Below are 18,101 nucleotides of genomic sequence, written 5' to 3' on the forward strand. Positions count from 1 at the left end.
CCGGCCAGACAGGCAGCGCGTGGGTGGGGGTGGGGAAAGAAGCAACCAGGAGCTGCCGCTGGGGGCAGCAGAGCGCCGCAGGGAGCCTCCGGAGCAGCCGAGATCCGTGAGAAGCAGGTTGGAGGAATCCGGGAGAAAAGAAGACGCCTTCCCCTCGCAACAAAACGCAGCCTGAGGTGACTAGTCCAGTTGCTTTCTGGTAAAACTGCCAAGGGTTGCCGCCGTTTCCGACGCAAGCCCTGACTCGTACCCAGCAGCCCCGCTCCCTCCCTGCCCTTCAGAGTCCGAGTGGTACCTGCGCGCGCGTCCTCCTCCGCCGCCGCCCGCGCTTTAGAGCTCTGCCCACGGTCGCTGCCGTCTGCCTCCGCTGCCGCCGCCGATTCAAAAAAACACAACCTACAGCATACGTTTGGCCGTTATGCAAATGAGCACCGATCTCTCCTCCCACTCCCTTTTGGCCACACCTCCTACAGGGAAGCGGGGGGCCGGATGCGCCGAGCTGCTTTTTTTTTCTCCGCCGGCCAATCCGCATATTGGCCGTTTCAACAGTTATGCAAATGAATCACAATTATTTAGCATATTTTGCTCGTTGCTCCTCCCCCCCTAGGATTAAGGATATTATTGGTCAGCGCGACGAGAGGCTGATAAGGGATTTAAGGTGGAACGGCAGTGCTCGCTTGCTCCCAGTTAACTAGGGAGGACGGGGGTGGTGTTTCTGGGGTTATAAAGCGAACGGAAGTTAAGAAGTTCTCCCTTTCTGGCTCAGCAGGCGCTGTTTGCTTGTAACTCTATATGTGTGAGAATAATGGTGTTCCTGGAGGGAAGCTCCACCTTTTAGTCGGAGATGAGTCACTAGTCCTCAGCGCCTCTTCCCAAGTGCAACTGCTAGATCAAAAAAATTAAAAGTAAAACAAGGGGCACTGCTGTTCTGTGCAAGCATAAAATAAAAATGTTTGTTGTTAGGTACTGGTGTCCTAACAACACCAGTGTTGTGTTTCTAGCAGCTGCTTTTTCCTTTTCCTTTTATCACAGTAGTTGGTGCCCTTGACACTAAATTGGCTATAAATACTGATACTGCAGCTAGGTGATGTATCCATTTATTTACTAAGACTACATCCATGTGTTTTATTTTATTTATTAAGTGTAACTTTTAAATTGTTTATCCATAATTACCTAGAGTTGCAAAAAAAAGAAGGTATACTAGGACATGAGTTTTAACTGCCTGTGTAAAGTTTATTGTTTTGATTTGTACACTGACTTTATTTACAGGAGTTCTTTATTTTTTTCTCTGTTGCGGAGCTCTCATTCCCCAGCATACGAAGTAGTTTTTAGTGCTAACAAGTCCAGTATTTCGTGAAGGAAGACAGCACAATATCTCACAAATTTTATGGGTCAGGGTTACATGAATGTCATGGGCACTCTGTGGATGGTTACTGTGTCATGACTTCTGACTTATGGTATTTTGTCAATATTTTTTATTTGTCCTGAGTTTATGAACTCTCCCATTCTATTTAGTGCCAGGAAAGGAGTGCTAATCTGGCAATATGGGGGGGGGGGGGGGCTGATACAACTCACAGCTTCTCAGTTTTGTTCAATCCTGCTTTGGGGTGGGGGCACTAAATAAAACCATTATTCCTCTACAAATCCTGTGTGCTTAGGGTTGCCATACGTCTGGATTTCCCCGGACATATCCATAATACTGAAGTTGGCAGCAGTGTCTGGGCAGAAATTGGGGAAATGTCAGGGAAAATCTGGATGTATGGCAGCCCCTTTTGCTATTTTTCCATAAAAAAGCTCAACAACTTTTTTTCACTGTTTGAAATATGGCAATTCTATGCAGTAATGCTGTTGTAAACTGCTCTGAAAATCATGTCAGGGTGAATTCAGCACAGTTAAGAAATTGTGGGAGTACACAATACTGGGGGGAAAGCATTTTTGGTGCACAGTGGTTGATCATGTGGGAAATAGTTGAGAATCATAATTCCTGCCAGGTTCAGTATTGGATCAGCACTCCCAGCTGGCCTGCCCTATTGTGTGCAAACACATGAATGCCTCTTGAGAACAATGATTTCTTTTCTAAGCCATTACATGTTGACTTTTATCAGGGATTGGAGTATATACTGCATTAGAAATGGCCACCATTTAGAACACTGCAGGCGTAACAAAAGGAATGTTTGCTTACTTCTGCTTCTGCAGTCTTTACAAAGCACTTCATATTTCAGAACAGAAGTCTCAAGTCAATTCTCAAATTCAGTAGGAAAAAGGAGAAGAGAGTACTAAAGCTCTAGTCAGGCACTCCCTTCCTGGCCCATGTGACGGAATGAATTCTGGATTGGTTTTAAATATGTAATAATTGGTTGTGTTGTGGCTGTTGAATTTCTTGCATGTTTTAAATAATGTATCCAGTGCTTTTTTTCTAGAAAAATAGGTGCCGGTATTTACCATGAAGTTGTTACGGTAAGTGCCACACTTTTAACAACAAAAAAAGAGTGGTGCCGGTACTGCATACCCTTAAGTACCCCCTGACAGCTCAGGACCACAATACCTCAAGAACTGCCTCTCTCCATATGAACTGACCTGGATCCTGCAATCATCATATGAGGTCCTTCTTTGTCTGCCTCCTCTGCAAGAGATCAGGAGGATGGCAACACAAGAACGGGCATTTTCTGCACTCTCTCTCTCCGATTATGAAATGCTCTCCCCAGCAAGACTCACCTGGTGCCGTCATTGCATATCTTTAGATGCCAGACAAAACATTTCTGTTCTTCCAGGCCTTTGGCTAATTAAACCATCTATGGCCTTTTAAACTGTGGTGGGGGATATTGTTTTTGTTTGCTATTATTTTATGCATAGTTGTGCTTTTATATTGTAAACTGCCCTGTAATCCTCAAGAGAAGGCAATAAAGAAATTAAATAAATAAATGACAAGATACAACAGTGGTACACCCTACCAGCAGAGCTGTTCTGCCAGTGATAGTATGCTGGTAGAGTTGTGGGCAAAATGTAGATGCACAAGGAAGACACTTATATTGCTTCAATGTATGGCAACGTTTTCCCTTGAATGGGAAGGAAGGAAACAAAATGTAACTGCCTCCATGTCAGCAACCATCTTATTTCCATCTGCATCCTGAAGAATAGGATGCAATGTAACTCATCTCCCAGAGTGTACCATGAGCAGTATGTATAAGAACAAAAGAAGAATTCTGCTGGATCAGAAGAAAGGTCCATAGAGTCCAGTGTCCTGTTCTCACAAAAGCCAGTAAGGTGCTTATAAAAATGCCCACGTCCAAGAGCTAAACACAAAAGCCCCCCCCCCCCATCTTGTGATTCACAGCAACTGGTATTCAGAGATATACTGCCTCTGACACTGAAATTTATGCTTCCCAATGAGCCCATGGTGGCAAATAAAAGATTAGCAAAACAATACAATTGATTAAAATTAAATTTAAGGCATTAAACATTTCATACCCTAAGCTAGTAATATCAAGGTTCCTTCTCAATATTAATAATAAAAGAGGCAGACATACTTCACCAGGGAGAGCATTCCACAAATTGCGGACTGGCACCAAGAATTCCTTACCTAGGTTAGCACAAACAGGTGGCACATAGCAACACCACTACTCATTGATCACAGATGTAGTTTGAGATACAGCATCAAGCTTCCTGGTGCCCTTCCATGACTGAATATGCCTAAAAAGAAGTCATCCAGGTGCATGGATAGAGTTATAAGTTTGATTTCTGTACATTTCAAGTCCTTGAAATAAGTCTCACTGGAAGCACTGCTGGCTGTAACACCACCATACCCATAGAATGGAACCATCACAATGGAATCAAATGAGAAACTTTAATTATGTATTTTATAAGGACTGGAATCATTTGTTGGTTACTTCTAGTTCCAGGAACAACTTTTGTGTTGACAGTATTGTTTTATTTACCATTTACCGCTGCAACTATGCCAGAAGGAAGGACCAGAAGGAAGACAATTAACAACAAAACACAGGTGGCAGTGGCAAATACTAAAAACCATTATACGTAACAAAATTATGTCTTGCGGAAGATCTGTTGAAATAAAGCTTTGAACAGGCATCTAAAATAGCATAGTGAGGATGCCGGTCTAGTATTACTGAGCAGGGACTTCCAAAGTACAGCACAGGTGCTGCCTTTTGTTGTTGTTGTTGTTACTTGACCTTTATACAACTTAGAATAATATTGATGAAATACTTTTTCATATTTGTCTTATCTGTTATAGCTTTTCCATATTGTAACTTCAATATCACTTTCCTCTCTTTCGCCTTCTGCAATTTATGTGCCAACCATTTCCCCTCTTTGTTGTTAGCAAATTTAAAAAAATGTTTAGCAAAATTCAGTTTTGTTTCTATCTCCAGCATTGTTAACATAGAAAACTGTCTCTACAACATTTTAATTTGCAAAGTATAATATTTATCTTAGTTGGAGATCAGTTCTTTTTCTGTTTTCTAATTTCAGACAAAAGAATTGTAGTTTCTCCTGTCTTTCTTTTGAGTAAAGAATTATGTTATATGAAATAGTCTCTTATGAAAGATTTAGTCTCATCCCAAACCATTTGTATCCCTATGTCTTTATCTAAATTATTCTCAAATAATCATTTAATCTTGGTGGTTGTTGTTGTTGTTGTAAAAGTGTTCCATTAATCCTCAATCTAAAGAAACCATTTTTCCTTTTGGAAGTCATAATAACTGGGTTATGATCTGAAAAAGCCTTTGGTAATATGTCAACAGTAGCCAGCATCTTAGACAACAATGTAATATTTATTCTTGAGAAAGATTTGTGTCTCTCAGAGAAGTATGTAAATTCATTTACACCACCATTTTTAATTCTCCAGATGTCAGCAAGTTCCAAATTATTCATCATTTCAAAGAAAATTTTAGGTAGTTTACCCTGGGAAATTTTAATATTTTTCTCTGAAGTTCTGTCCTGTATTGGGGACATTCCAGGCCCCAATTCAGTTCCCCATTGTGGTCTCTCATAAGGCAACAATTTTCATATGAAAAATCCATCAACCCGTCTCTTAAGTCCTTTATAAAATACTTTGTCTTCATTTTGGGCCTACACCCAAAGTTTTATTCCCTTGGATATTAACTTCCACCTGAACATATCTACCTTTTGGGTGCTGCCTCAGTGCAATCAAGACAGCATTCTGCCATTCATTAACTGGCAGCACTGAGGTTCCTGAGTGCTGTTGTGACCTTCCTCTTAGTATCAAATGTACCATGTATCTCCTGTGTAGGATCTTCCATTACTATCTGTTGGGGAGATATTTGTTTAGCCTACACAAAGTTTTCAACATTGAAGGGACAGAGTATGAGAACTGAGTGACATTTAAAGGATTTGTACTGTGCATTGGCAATCACGCATCAATTGGATGCACCTAAAATGGTTGCCATCTGTATTAGAGGCAGAACCCCATGTAACTCAAATCTATCATTTGGGTTAGTTTTCCTGGAAGGGTTTAATACGCTACTGTTGGTGTACTATGATTGGCTGTAGAACTAGTATATCCTGCCTTATCTCAAAGGAGCTCAAGGTGGTTCTCCCTCCACCTATTATATCCTTACAATGCTGTGCTGTCATGGCTGTATAGGAATTGGTGGAGGCAGTGTTTTATGGTGTTTCAAGTTACTTCAGTGGGAGTGTAAACACACCACTTCTTTTGCCAGCACAACGTTATGACATTGTTGGGGTCTTGACAAAGTTTTGTGGAAATTTAGGATTCTTAGTTCTGCTCCTTCCCTGACATTCTCCAATGCTGCCTGCTTTTGGGGTGTCCCCCCCACTGGGGGAGTTCTGATATACCTGAGCGTTTTCAAGCTCCATCAGCACTGATTTTGTCATGCTCCCAGGGTTCCCAGCTGTCATAAGATGACCATAGGTCTCTCTGGTCAATCATGCTGCTACTGTTCATCAACACTTTCAGAACTGAGTTACTCTTTGCCACACCACTCATGAATAACAATGCAGCTTACAAGCATTTCCTTAAAAGCTTTGTGGAAGATGAAGGGGTACAGGGGTGTCTTAACAATTATGTATTTCAAGATTACAAAGTAAAAGATTGAAACTACTTTCAGCTGCACGAGGGATGTGAAAATCCAAAAAGAAATTTGGGTTCAATTATGTCTTCAGATAATTATCACAGAAACACCATCTGCTCTCTTGAATTATGGCAGGTTCTGATGTGTGCTCCCTTTTCTACAAAATGATTGATTTCTTACTTACATGGAAGATGCTGGATGTTTTTTGTCATGCATAGTACAGGCACACTGCATCATGGGTTTTTCAGTCTAAAGGATACGTGCACAGGTGGTTTTGCGCAGGCTAATTTTGATCTCAAGATAAAGAAGTGCAGTGAGGTGCCCCAATGACAGGTTCCCTCATTAAGACCAGAGCCGTGGGGAGGGAAACCACACCTGGGCCAGACGTTCAGGGCCTGGCTCCAGCATTGAGGGAGCTGCAGAGGCAACTTTCTCGCACAATGGCCCAACACCACCAGCTGGCCGCTGCTTCACTCCTGGGTCAGGCCTGACAAGGGGGTGGGGGTGGGGCAGAAGTGGCAGAGAAGCAGCAGTAGTGTTGCCACCCCTCTCCTGGGGGTGGCCTGCCGTATGCAGGGAAGCCGCAGAGGCTTGCCAGCCTACTTGATCTTAAAGCTGTGGTTCTCAGACTTTTTCTCTGGGCCATACTTTAAGAATAAAAATTTGCTCGTGTCACACCATTTTTTATTGATAAGAAATACATTGGAAAACAAAAATGAAACAACCAGCAGTGCTTGATTAAGAAAAGATAGCTATCCATATTTTTTGTGTGTGCGCGTGCGTGCGTGTAACTACACTGAAATATTTAAATGTTCCTTTGATGGTCCTTGAATCTTCCTGCCACACCCTTTGAGAACCACTTTCTCAGATGCAAGCACATCAGGAGGATTTTTGAAGGTGTTTATTTTGATAAGGTGCTCTTACCTGGGTACCTCTAGTAAGGTTACCAGATTTTTTTCAATGAATCCAGGGACACTTTTCAACTTCAATGGCTTTTGTATGGGGACTGATTTGTAAATCCGGGGACTGTCCCCAGGAAACGGGGACGTCTGGTAACCTTACTAAAGTCACATCCTTCTTTTCTCCCCAGCCACACAGGTAGGAAAAATTCTCTGATTTATGGCAGAGTTTACACCTTGTCCCATAGTTAAATATATTTAAACAGTAGTATTATAAATTGAGAAGAAATACATTTCAGGAGTTAAAGTTTGGATTCTTGTATAATATTTGAAGAGTTCACGTCTGCAAAATTAGTTTTCGTGCATGTAGATTATGAAAAGAAAATGTGAATAGTTACATAACTCATTGTTTAAACCTTTGACTCCCATTTTTTTGCTAGATGGTTGCAGGGGTAGCAACCAACCTACTTCATTAGTGAACATTTGTTTAAGTCATTTACAGAGTACCAGTTCCTTGGAGTCCCTGGGGCAAGTATTGATCCTGGATTAGATTTTATATCAACTGTGAATGGTCTTGGATCAGTCACAGTTCTCCAGTCTGTGAAATGGGAATAAAAATTACCTACCTCCCCAGAGTTTTTCTGATGATGAATGAGACTGAGTTAAAAAAACAACAAACTTTGCATACTTAATGTGATGACTGAAGAAAATTAGAGCAATAAACTAGGATTAGAGAACAGCTGCACTAGAAATGAAAAATGTATGTCTCTCTGATAGTGGTCAAAGCAAGACCTTTGAGACATTTTGCTGCAAAACATTAGAGCAAGGTGAAAATGGAATTAATTCATGGTATTTTTTGGCTGCTCCCTGCCACAGATGGTTGCTTTGACAGGGGTACTGTGGTAGCAAACAGCTGAAAGAAAGGAAATAGAGAGATGTTGCCATGGAAGCTAGCCACATGGAGAAGTGAGGGATGTTGCTTAGCAACTGTGAGGGCTTCAAGGCATGAGCATTCCACAGAGAGCTAGGAAAGCAACAACTGGAATGATTGGGGGAGGGGAGAAAATTGAGTTGAAGGGCACTGAAACAGTCTTTGGTATGGGGAAAATGAAAAATGGAAACAATCCTGAGGGAGGAAAAGTAGGTACCTAGGGGAAAACTAGTACCACTAGCAGAAGTGATAGTGAGAGTAGTCTGACTTTACAATGAAACTTTGATGTAAGATGCTAAAAGTTGGTATGCTTCCGAAATTCTGCTCTGCCATGCATTTGCCAACATTCTTTTCTTCCCAGAGGAATCACCAAAAGGAAAGGGATAGTACAACATCACAGACAACATGGAGACACATCTGGATTCTTCATAAACTGTTTCTTAGAGCCTTTTCATTTAATCAATATAAATGCGCCAAATTGTGTTGTATCAATACCTCTACAAGTCCCTGGACCAGCCCAACTGTACAATTAACCCAAAGAGTTGCTTTGTCTTGATGTGGTTTTAGAAACAACTTCTAGAGAGGTAGCCACAGTAGTTTGTTGCAGCAAAAAGAACGACCAAGGGGCACCTTCAAGACTAACATTTATGGCATACAGCTTTCATTATGGGAAATGGTGCCAAAAGGTGAGTGATTGAAATTCCTGTGCACCCTTTGTTTCTAAAGGTGTATTCATAGTGACAACTGGTGACTGTATGCTTGTGTTAAGAAAAATAATATTAGTATGAGTACATTTTCAGTGGCATGGTTCAGACATGAAAATGTAAAACAATCACCTCTGGCCATGCACAGGGGATCCCTCGCAGGGACAGCTGAATAATTGCAACTCTTCTGCATTGTTTGAGGTTAAGGAGAACATATTTGACCTTTGAACTAGGGGCGCAGGATGTCAGTGTGACATCCACATATGTGAGACATTTCATTTTTGAAATTCACTGATCAAACCCACAAGAAAACTAAGCAAACCAACTGCAAGGTTAAAGTTTTGGATTGAATTACTGAGAAACCACAACAACTCTGCTTGTTGCTTATAAGGGTTGATGAGAGAGAACAGTTGTACCATCCTGTACCTAATGCTTAGTCTCATGCTATTTTTCTAAAGAATGTAATTTGGCAACCCACTACTCTCAGTCCTCCTCCAACCATTAGATAGTGCAAGATAGCAGGTAAAAATCACAGGTAAAAATATCCCCAAGACAGGACATTATGGGGAGGGGGAAGCTTTGGTTGGGGGGGCAGCTGCTACCCATGCAAGGTAGCATCCTCCTATAAGATAACCAATGAACTGAAATGAAAGACTACTTGCAGTAGGAATATTATCTTCTTAGCTGTGTCCAAATAAACCATTAAGGTGTTTCAGGAGCTGAGGATTAAATCACACTTGGAGGTCACATCCTCCAATAGTATGCATGGTCCTTGCCCCCCTCAGAATGGGTTTTGTGCACATGCAAAATTATGAGCATCAGCTCCATTCAAGGTTAGAACCTGGGGCAAAACTATGTCTGTCCATTGATACGCATCTAGAACACCATCACATATGCACAAAGGATATGGGGGGTAGGGATGTGTGACCACCAGGTGCTGCAGAGTGAGGATCTGTTTTCCCCCTCCCACATTTCGAATGTATATGGGAGGTTCAGATGAATCTCCTACATATCTTTCAAAAAAGGTGAGAGTGCGGCAGAGTTCAGTAATTCTTCCAGGCTGAGGCAAGGTGTAATATTGAATTCCTGGTAGAAAGGAGGAAAGTGTGAATGAACCATCTGCTGAATACTGCTTGGAGTTTCAGCCAAGCAAAAAGCCCCTCCCAGGAAGTCAGCTTCAATGAGTCTGCTTTCAGTGGGTCTGTTTTCTCTCATCCCTCCCCTGAGATGTGTTTATTATGTTTGCAGGTGGGAGGTAGAGGAGGCGGTGCTTACAGGCAGCTGGGAATCTTGTTGCAAAGCTTGGAATAGAAGAAAATAGACGCTGTATAGCCATCTTTGGGCATTCTTATGAGTTTTAAGTACATATGCACAGGAGGGGCATGGGGTGAGTGTGCTACCTTCACCCCCACTCCTTTGCAGTTCTAGTTGTTCCCCAACTCACAGAGGGCAAATGTAGGAAACAATGAACACCCTGTACTTATCAGGTTTCAGGTAAAGATATAGCTGACAGCGATCATTATAAAAAAAAAAACATTTCAAAGCATTCCATACTAAAATGAAACAATGAAAAATATTTTGAAACAGTAACTGGATACAGGTGCCACAGTTGCATGAGGATTTGGGGATCACATGCCAGCCACCTTCTTCTGTGACAGGTCACTGGGGCGATCTTATTTGTATCTTAGCAGAGACCCTGCAAGACTTAGAGGATTTTCACATGTAAAAACCAGGGTTCCTGGATTATAGTTTACTACAAGCAAGGAGTGTGCTGGTGCATAGTGCCCAATTGCTCCTGCTTCACTCCTACGGTGTAAGGCAACAAAAGCAATCCAGGAAGCCTTGGCTTCCCATTATGTCCAAACAAGGAATCTTGGTTTGTTTCTCCCTAACAAGATATGATCACTAGCCATCCTGAAGTTATCATTTGGTATTGCCTTATGGATTAGAAAACAACAAATCACAATAGGTGATGAGTGAAGCAGCAGAGATGCTCATTCATGGAAAGCTACAACAAGCCACACACAAAATAATGATAGCCATGCTGGCTAAGAGATAAATTCCAAAGTCTTTATTACGGCAATAACTTTTTGACCAACCAAAATATCACAAAACAGTGCCTGAGCTTTGAGTTCCCCCAAATGCTTACTCAAGTAAATAGAACAATGGGGGGGGGAGGAGAGTTTGCTGATACTGAAGCCATGGAATCTGCATCCATGCCCTCACAGTCTTCAGATGGAATGAGGGAGTTGCTAACAGACATTTAAATGAGATTGTTTAGGTGCAGTGCAGGTATCAGGTTGCATCAAGGCCAGCTGGGAACAAGAAGCATAACAATGGTCTGTCTCCCACCTCAGGAACTACAAAAACAGGCAGTTACTCCATCCTTATGCAAAACACAGGTTTCTTCACAAGTGGAAAACAAAAGATCAAGAGAAATGAGCCAGGCTTTATGTTGGCAAGAGGGGGGAAATTAATTTAGGTTGTGTGCTAGGTAAAAAGTCAACAGAAGTCAAATTGGTTATCTTTATTCCGCAGCAGGAGGGAATGTTCCCTAGGAGAACAAAGCCCCATCTCCAGGTGGTGTAAAATCCTCATGGCCATTAGGAGGATAGATAGATAGCTGCTCAAAAATTCTGACACTTTTATATTGAACGAGAAATATGAGCTAGTTACTATGCACAAAGGAAATATGGGAGCTAGAGGAAGAAAAAGCTCGACTTGGTGACCGTTTAACCATTTGCTTATGTCTTAATTATTTTATTTTATTTTCTGCAAATAGCTGTTGATAGAAACATTTCAGCTGTCTGAGACAACTGGATGACAGGCAGGAGCAGCCCTCCCCTGAACATGTTCACCTGCTTTGCTTCAACTCTGATGGGACAGGAGTGGTTTTTGTAGGGAAGGGTTCATGGGCATAGCCAGGATTTATTGGGGGGGGGGGGGCAGAACTGAGTTATCTGTGAAGCAACTGGTCAGTAAACTATTTTTATTTATTTATTTGATGGGGGGGCAGTTGACACCCTGGCTACACCCATGGAAGCTTTGGTTTTCAAGTGTGTTACAAGAACTACAACTTTAATTAATTTCCCTCTCCTCTACCACCCTTTCCCCTCGTATGTCATTTAAGTTCTCAGGGGTGACAATATATTAAAACTGATTTTTTGTCTAAAAAAATATCTCGAGAAGTAACCATGTTGGTAAATTGCAGCAAAAGCAACATTCTTACGGCAACTTAAAAGATTAGCTTTGGTTGATTTAAAGTCCACTTTTGTCAGATGCATGAAATGAAATCTTAGGTGGAAATTATATTAAAGGGGAAATTGTAAGGTGGGAGTTGAATGGCAATGAGATGCAACAATTACATCTCATTGCCATTCAACAATTACAGCCAGTGAAGATTAGAACTTAAATGTGTGTTAAATACCCTCAAATTGTACAGATATATCTGTGTTTCTTGTGAATGGTTCCCTGTCCCAATAAAGATGTTAACAGAAACTTCAATAATGCTGATCACCAATCTGTTACTGCTACTGCAAAAGGGTTGTTTTTTCTAAGATGCTCTGGGCTAAAATGGTTCAAATGATAGACAAAGAAACAGTTTAAATATGTTATTTTGGGATGGAGTTAATAGCAATGTACTTTTAAGAAAAACATTACTACAATACCAATACTGAACAAATTATCCTACTACAGAATAGCTCAGAATGGGAGTCAGTTTCTTTCCCTACTGAAGCCATGGGCATTGACCTCCGGGTTAGCGCCCCCGGCAATGGCGGATTTCCTCTGATCGGGAGAAATCCGCTTCGTGAGAATTAGGGTCAGGACTGCCACGGCGAGGCGGAGACCCACCAAAAACCACAGGCGGGAGAAGCCTGTGGACGTGGGATTCGGCTGGCACCTTTTGTTCCTCCCCTACTCGCGGGGAAACCCGGTTTTGGGGATCCGGAGCAACGTGGGGTGAGTGGCGCGGTGCTTCGAATCAACTGCTCTTTTCACGGAGTGAAGCCGCATTGCTGTTGCCGGAGAGCGCTGACTTTTTCCTGTGGACAATTGGATTTTAAACAACTGCCCATGAGTAGAACGGAAAATTGGACTATAAAACTTCTTAATTTGGCACCGAAGCGGGAACGTCTAAACAGGAAGTCCGCCTTCCGCTTTTGTAAATAGATTGAAGCAAAGACATTGCAAGCTAGAGTCTGGAAAGTCATTTGTAAAGGACTAAATTTCCATCAGTTAAAATTACCAAACCCCCCCCCTTGGAAGCAGGAGAAGAGGGGGGAAATCTTAGACTGTTTAAACCTGCAGAAGAGAGAGTAAAGAAAGATAAATTTCCACCGTCTTGAACCTGGGAACGGTGTGTCAGAGACAGACGCTTTGGGGAAGTTCATTGACTGTGGATAAAACGTTTTTTGACAGATAGTTAAAAAAGAGAAACATATTGATTCCAATGTTCCCTTTTGCACTTAAAAGGAACAAAATATCTGAAAAACGAAAGGAATTTTGTTGCTGGATCTGCTTCTAAAAAGACGGATACAAATAGAAATTGTTTCCTCTAGAGGGAGCTTGTGAAACTGTTGCTGGAGTCGATCTGGGGAAATCTACAGCTGTAGAGATTAAAGATCGTGAGAACCAGACACTGACCTTGAACAAGAATGTGCCCAGAAGAAGCTTTAGTGCTTGCTTTTTGCAAGACAAGCGCTTTACTGGAACAGCTACATGAGAAGATGGATTTGATGACTGTTGGACAAACAGTGAATACCTATATAGAAACCACTCAGGAACCAACCCAGGAATGTGCTTTGACAGGGCAAGTTGTGAAGAAGATAAAGGAGGAGGTTGTTGCTGAACCTCAAGTAATAGAAATGGAGAGAGCAGCGGCCTTGCAGGAACACAAGTTGTTGTTTCTGACGACTGAACCTGGAGAAAGTCAGATTTGGAGAGATGGAGTACTGTTTGGTCTGGAGATGGGAAGTTGGATAGATCCCCCTATGCAGGGATGTTTTGACTTTTCGGATCTGGTTTTGGGCCAGGGGGAGCTTGGAGTTGTGGGGGCCCTTAACCTTGGAGGGACTTTGAAGCATGCCTTTAAATATCTTTTGGATTTCAGTGCTGACTATGGAGAATGGACTGACTTGTCGAGAAGGGATAAAGATATTGTCAAGTTGGAGTCTCCCCGAGATCTACCCCTCAGTGAGAAAGGAAGGAAATTAAGAATAAGATGAGCAGAAGATAAAGTAAAGTGCAGGTATAAACATGAAGACCTGCAGAAGGGACATGGAAAAGACTTAAGAGCCTCGGATAGAAGGTCACCAGGTTGATGGACTAGATGGAAGGGATAGAAAGGACTGATAAAACCCGAGACCAGGAAGAAGAGACGATGGATGAAGATTGGAAGAAAGTTTTAAAAATTCATTTAGAAAATCATTGTAAAATTAATGAGTATTAGGAAAATGTTGGAATGAAATTATTTGGCTTTAGTAGAAATGTTAAAAGGAATTATGTATAAATAAGTTTCAAGTTTTAAGCTTTAGGGCTTTTTATGGTAAGATAAGGTTAAAATAAATTTAGGTAATTTAATAACAGAATATAGTGAAAGATGGAAAGGATTTGCTGAGATAATTAATAACTAGAATACAAAAAAGGGAGGTGTGAGGAGGTCATGAAACAAGTTAACGAAAGATAAAGATTTGGGAATATTGGATTTGTTTTTAAATTTTTTGTTTATTTTTGTTTTTGGTTTTGATGTATTGTGTGTTTTGTTCTTTCTTTTTTTTTTTCTTTTTATTGACTTGTATTGTTTAATTTCTCTTTTTGTTTACCTTTTTTCCTTTTCCTTTTTTTTCTCTGTAATTTTAAATTCTCAATAAATATCATTTAAAAAATAAAATAAAATGAAGCCATGGGCATTGCCGGGGGGGTGGGGGGTGGCGGCGCCTGCCCACCCAATCAAGTAAATAATTACAAATACTTAACTAAAAGTAGAAATAATCAGAATATTTGAAATTGAAATGCTTGCTGGGGTCACTTGGGATGATGTTGTGGTGCATTCTAGCGAGGCAACTGGAAACCCAACTAAATGATAGGCATGGCTTCCACAAACTGACCCATCACATTGCAGGCTCGGTTCTGGAGCAGGACAGGTGGGTATCCTGCCCCCCCCCATAAATCCTGGGCACGCCCATGATTGAAGCCACAGTTGGAGGGAGGCATTGAGGTTCCAGTCTCCAAAGACTCCCAGCTTGTGTTCTGCATGGGGCATGAGTTCATGAGTTCATATATGCTTTCCATGTGTGTCATCTACTTGCCCTACATACCAAAAAGGTAGCTGCAACATTCTGACATACATAAATAAGGAGTAGCAGGAAAGACATGGGATAGATAAGAGGAAGAAGGAAAGGGAAGTGTTTTTATTAAGAACCGTTTGGTTGTACCAAGGCAAGTTACAATTACTTTTTCTATGCCTTTTCTGGAGTGAAGCATTTAATGGCATAAAGCACAGACAGTCTGACAAAAGAAACCAGAAAATGTACAGAGTCAATGGCTCTGAACAATGTTCATGCTTTTGTGGGTCCTTTGTAATGAAATTTGAATTCTTTTGCTTGACAATGCAGAACATGCAGTCTTATTTGTTTTGCAGTTGTGTGCAATTCAAAGGAAGACTCGCATTTTGAATGGAGAATGTTCTTTGTGGGTAGTTCATTGCATGCTAATTCTCCCTCCACCCCCTTCTTATTCTGAAGGGTTGCTGCTGTTCCTCAGTTCAGAGGTTGGGATTTGAGAGAATTTAACAGCTCCCACCCATTCTTTATTTGAGGGTTGCTGTTCTTATTGGCCTGCACCTTAACGCTCCCACTACTTTTCACTCCTTGCAGGCATGGCTCACCCTCCTATGCTCAAAGGGTCTAGGGCAGGCTTCCTCAACCTCGGCCCTCCAGATGTTTTTTGGCCTACAACTCCCATGATCCCTAGCTAGCAGGACCAGTGGTCAGGGATGATGGGAACTGTAGTCTCAAAACATCTGGAGGGCAGAGGTTGAGGAAGCCTGGTCTAGGGGGAAGGGAAGAAGCCAGGCATTCAGAGGAAGCTGATTTCCCCTATGCCTATTGTAGGATGCCCTACCTGTGCAGTCCTGTGCTTTATACTGAAAGCTATCTACAAACTGCTCCTTATATAGCACTGTCATAGGAGTGTCCCAATAGACATGCTACAGGGCTGGCTAGGATCATGGAGCCAGACAGGCTGGAGCCACAGGGTGGGGGTGTGGCAGCCCAGCCCTTAGCTATTATGGGAAGCTGGCTGTGAAGACTAATTCATACAATCATGTATCAGATGAAGTGGGCTGCAGTCCACAAAAACTCCTGCCACAATAAAAGTGCTGGTCTTTAAGGTGTGTCATGACGCTCTACATTTTATACAATCATTTTTTTCACTTTTAACTCTAATTTGCTTCAGGGCAGAATTGCAGATTGAGGAGGCATTGAAGTACAGTGGTACCTCGGTTTAAGAACTTAATTCGTTCTGGAGGTCCGTTCTTAACCTGAAACTGTTCTTAACCTGAGGTACCACTTTAGCTAATGGGGCCTCCTGCTGCCGCCGTGCCACCGTCATGCGATTTCTGTTCTCATCCTGAAGCAAAGTTCTTAACCCGAGGTACTATTTCTGAGTTAGCAGAGTCTGTAACCTGAAGCATCTGTAACCTGAAGCATCTGTAACCCGAGGTACCACTGTAGGCTGAAATATTCCTGGCAAAATCAGTGGCTTTTTTTGTTACAATTTATTCATCTGCGCATAAATGTATACCACAGTGGCAACAGCCCTCCTGCCACCAAGGAATTCATCACCATGATATCTTCATTCCATCTATCAGCTGTTTGGGAGGCTGTAGGCGGGGGAGGGATGCGGGTGGCGCTGTGGGTTAAACCACAGAGCCTAGGGCTTACCGACCTGGCGGGAAGGTAAACGGCGTTTCCATGTGCTGCTCTGGTTCGCCAGAAGTGGCTTAGTCATGCTGGCCATATGACCCGGAAGCTGTATGCTGGCTCCCTCAGCTAATAAAGCGAGATGAGCGCCGCAACCCCAGAGTCGGCCACAACTGGACCTAATGGTCAGGGGTCCCTTTACCTAGGCGGGGGAGGAAGGCGCATGGGGATTGCGCATCACAATCCTGCTTCCCTCAGTCAGCCCAACAGCTGTCTGGTGGGACAAGGGTGGTGTGGTGAATACAGTAACGGCAGGGGGAACAGGACAACTTGTTATCTGCCCATTCCTGTCCTCCCTTCCTGCTCAGATTACAGTGGTGCCTCGCAAGACGAAAAGAATCCGTTCTGTGAGTCTCTTCGTCTAGCGGTTTTTTCGTCTTGCGAAGCAAGCCCATTGACGGATTAGCGGATTAGCGCTATTAGCGGCTTTTAGCGGCTTAGCGGATAAGCGGATAAGCGGCTTTTAAAAAGGGGGGGGGGGAGGGAAAAAAACCCGCAGGAACTCGCAAGACATTTTCGTCTTGCAAAGCAAGCCCATAGGAGATTCGTTTTGCGAAGCACCTCCAAAACGGAAAACTCTTTCGTCTAGCGAGTTTTCTGTCTTGTGAGGCATTCGTCTTGCGGGGCACCACTGTACTAGCACTGTGAAGGGCTCAGTGACCCCTTCAGCAATTCCCAGTGCCAATCAGCTGGGATTACTACCCAGGTTATTAGCACTGGAGAAGAGCTGAAGAGGTCCTTCCAGCACCAATCAGCTGGCCTCTGTGAAGGGATTAGGGAGATGACTCCAGCACATGCTGCCTTCCTGCTTGCTTGTGGGTTTGTGTTTGTCTGCCTGGGTGTATTTGTGTCTGGCCCATCATTCAATGAAACCCTCCAGGCCAAAAAGGTTACCGACCCTTGATATAAAGAATAGTAGGATTCTTTTTTCTGATATACAGAGCAGGGGGGTGAAGTGCAAAGTTTGTACAGTGACCAGTGCACAACGCCCAGTGAATATGAGAAATGAATAATGGGTTTGGGGTTGAAACATACTTGAATTTTTGTGCCCTTTAAGCAGGAGGTGGATTTCTTATGAGAAGAGCCCCAAATAAGAACCTTTGACAGTGTTTTCAGATGCGAGGTTTAACCAGCTTTTCAAGCATTCTATTATTATTATAATTTCTATCATTACATTTTTATAATTTCACACACACGCTAGAATGGTTGTTTGCTTTGTTGACACATCACTGATTTAAGCATCAGATGTGAAAATGCTAGAGTCAGAGGTACAGCAATTTCCCATATCTGTGTTCACCTACCCCAAATAACAACTTTCAGATGGGAACCAGAAGTAAGGAATAGTGTTTTCTTAGTTCTGTGGTGGTAGCAACAATGGTTTCTGCTATGCTACAGTCCATTATTGCAGCTTAGTCCATGCAGCAATTCAATATAGTGTTCTATCCTTTCTCATGGCTAAAATCTTTGCAAATTGTTTACTCGTTAGAAAGTTCCATTAACCAAAGCTCCCTTTCAAA

General features: G+C 42.3%; 1 protein-coding gene across 1 annotated transcript in view; it reads right to left on the minus strand.

Moving 5' to 3' along the window:
• The window catches only part of ATF7IP (activating transcription factor 7 interacting protein), an 83,644-nt gene extending 79,392 nt beyond the window's left edge, over positions 1 to 4,252 (minus strand). Inside the window, exon 1 of the mRNA XM_080971234.1 lies at positions 296 to 4,252. The gene's annotated coding sequence lies outside the window, so the exon portion shown is untranslated. The remainder of the gene's footprint in view (positions 1 to 295) is intronic.
• Between the last annotated feature and the right edge of the window lie 13,849 nt (positions 4,253 to 18,101).

The sequence above is a fragment of the Podarcis pityusensis genome, assembly GCF_964106645.2.
Source record: "Podarcis pityusensis genome assembly, chromosome: 10".
NCBI classification, from domain to species: Eukaryota; Metazoa; Chordata; class Lepidosauria; order Squamata; family Lacertidae; genus Podarcis; species Podarcis pityusensis.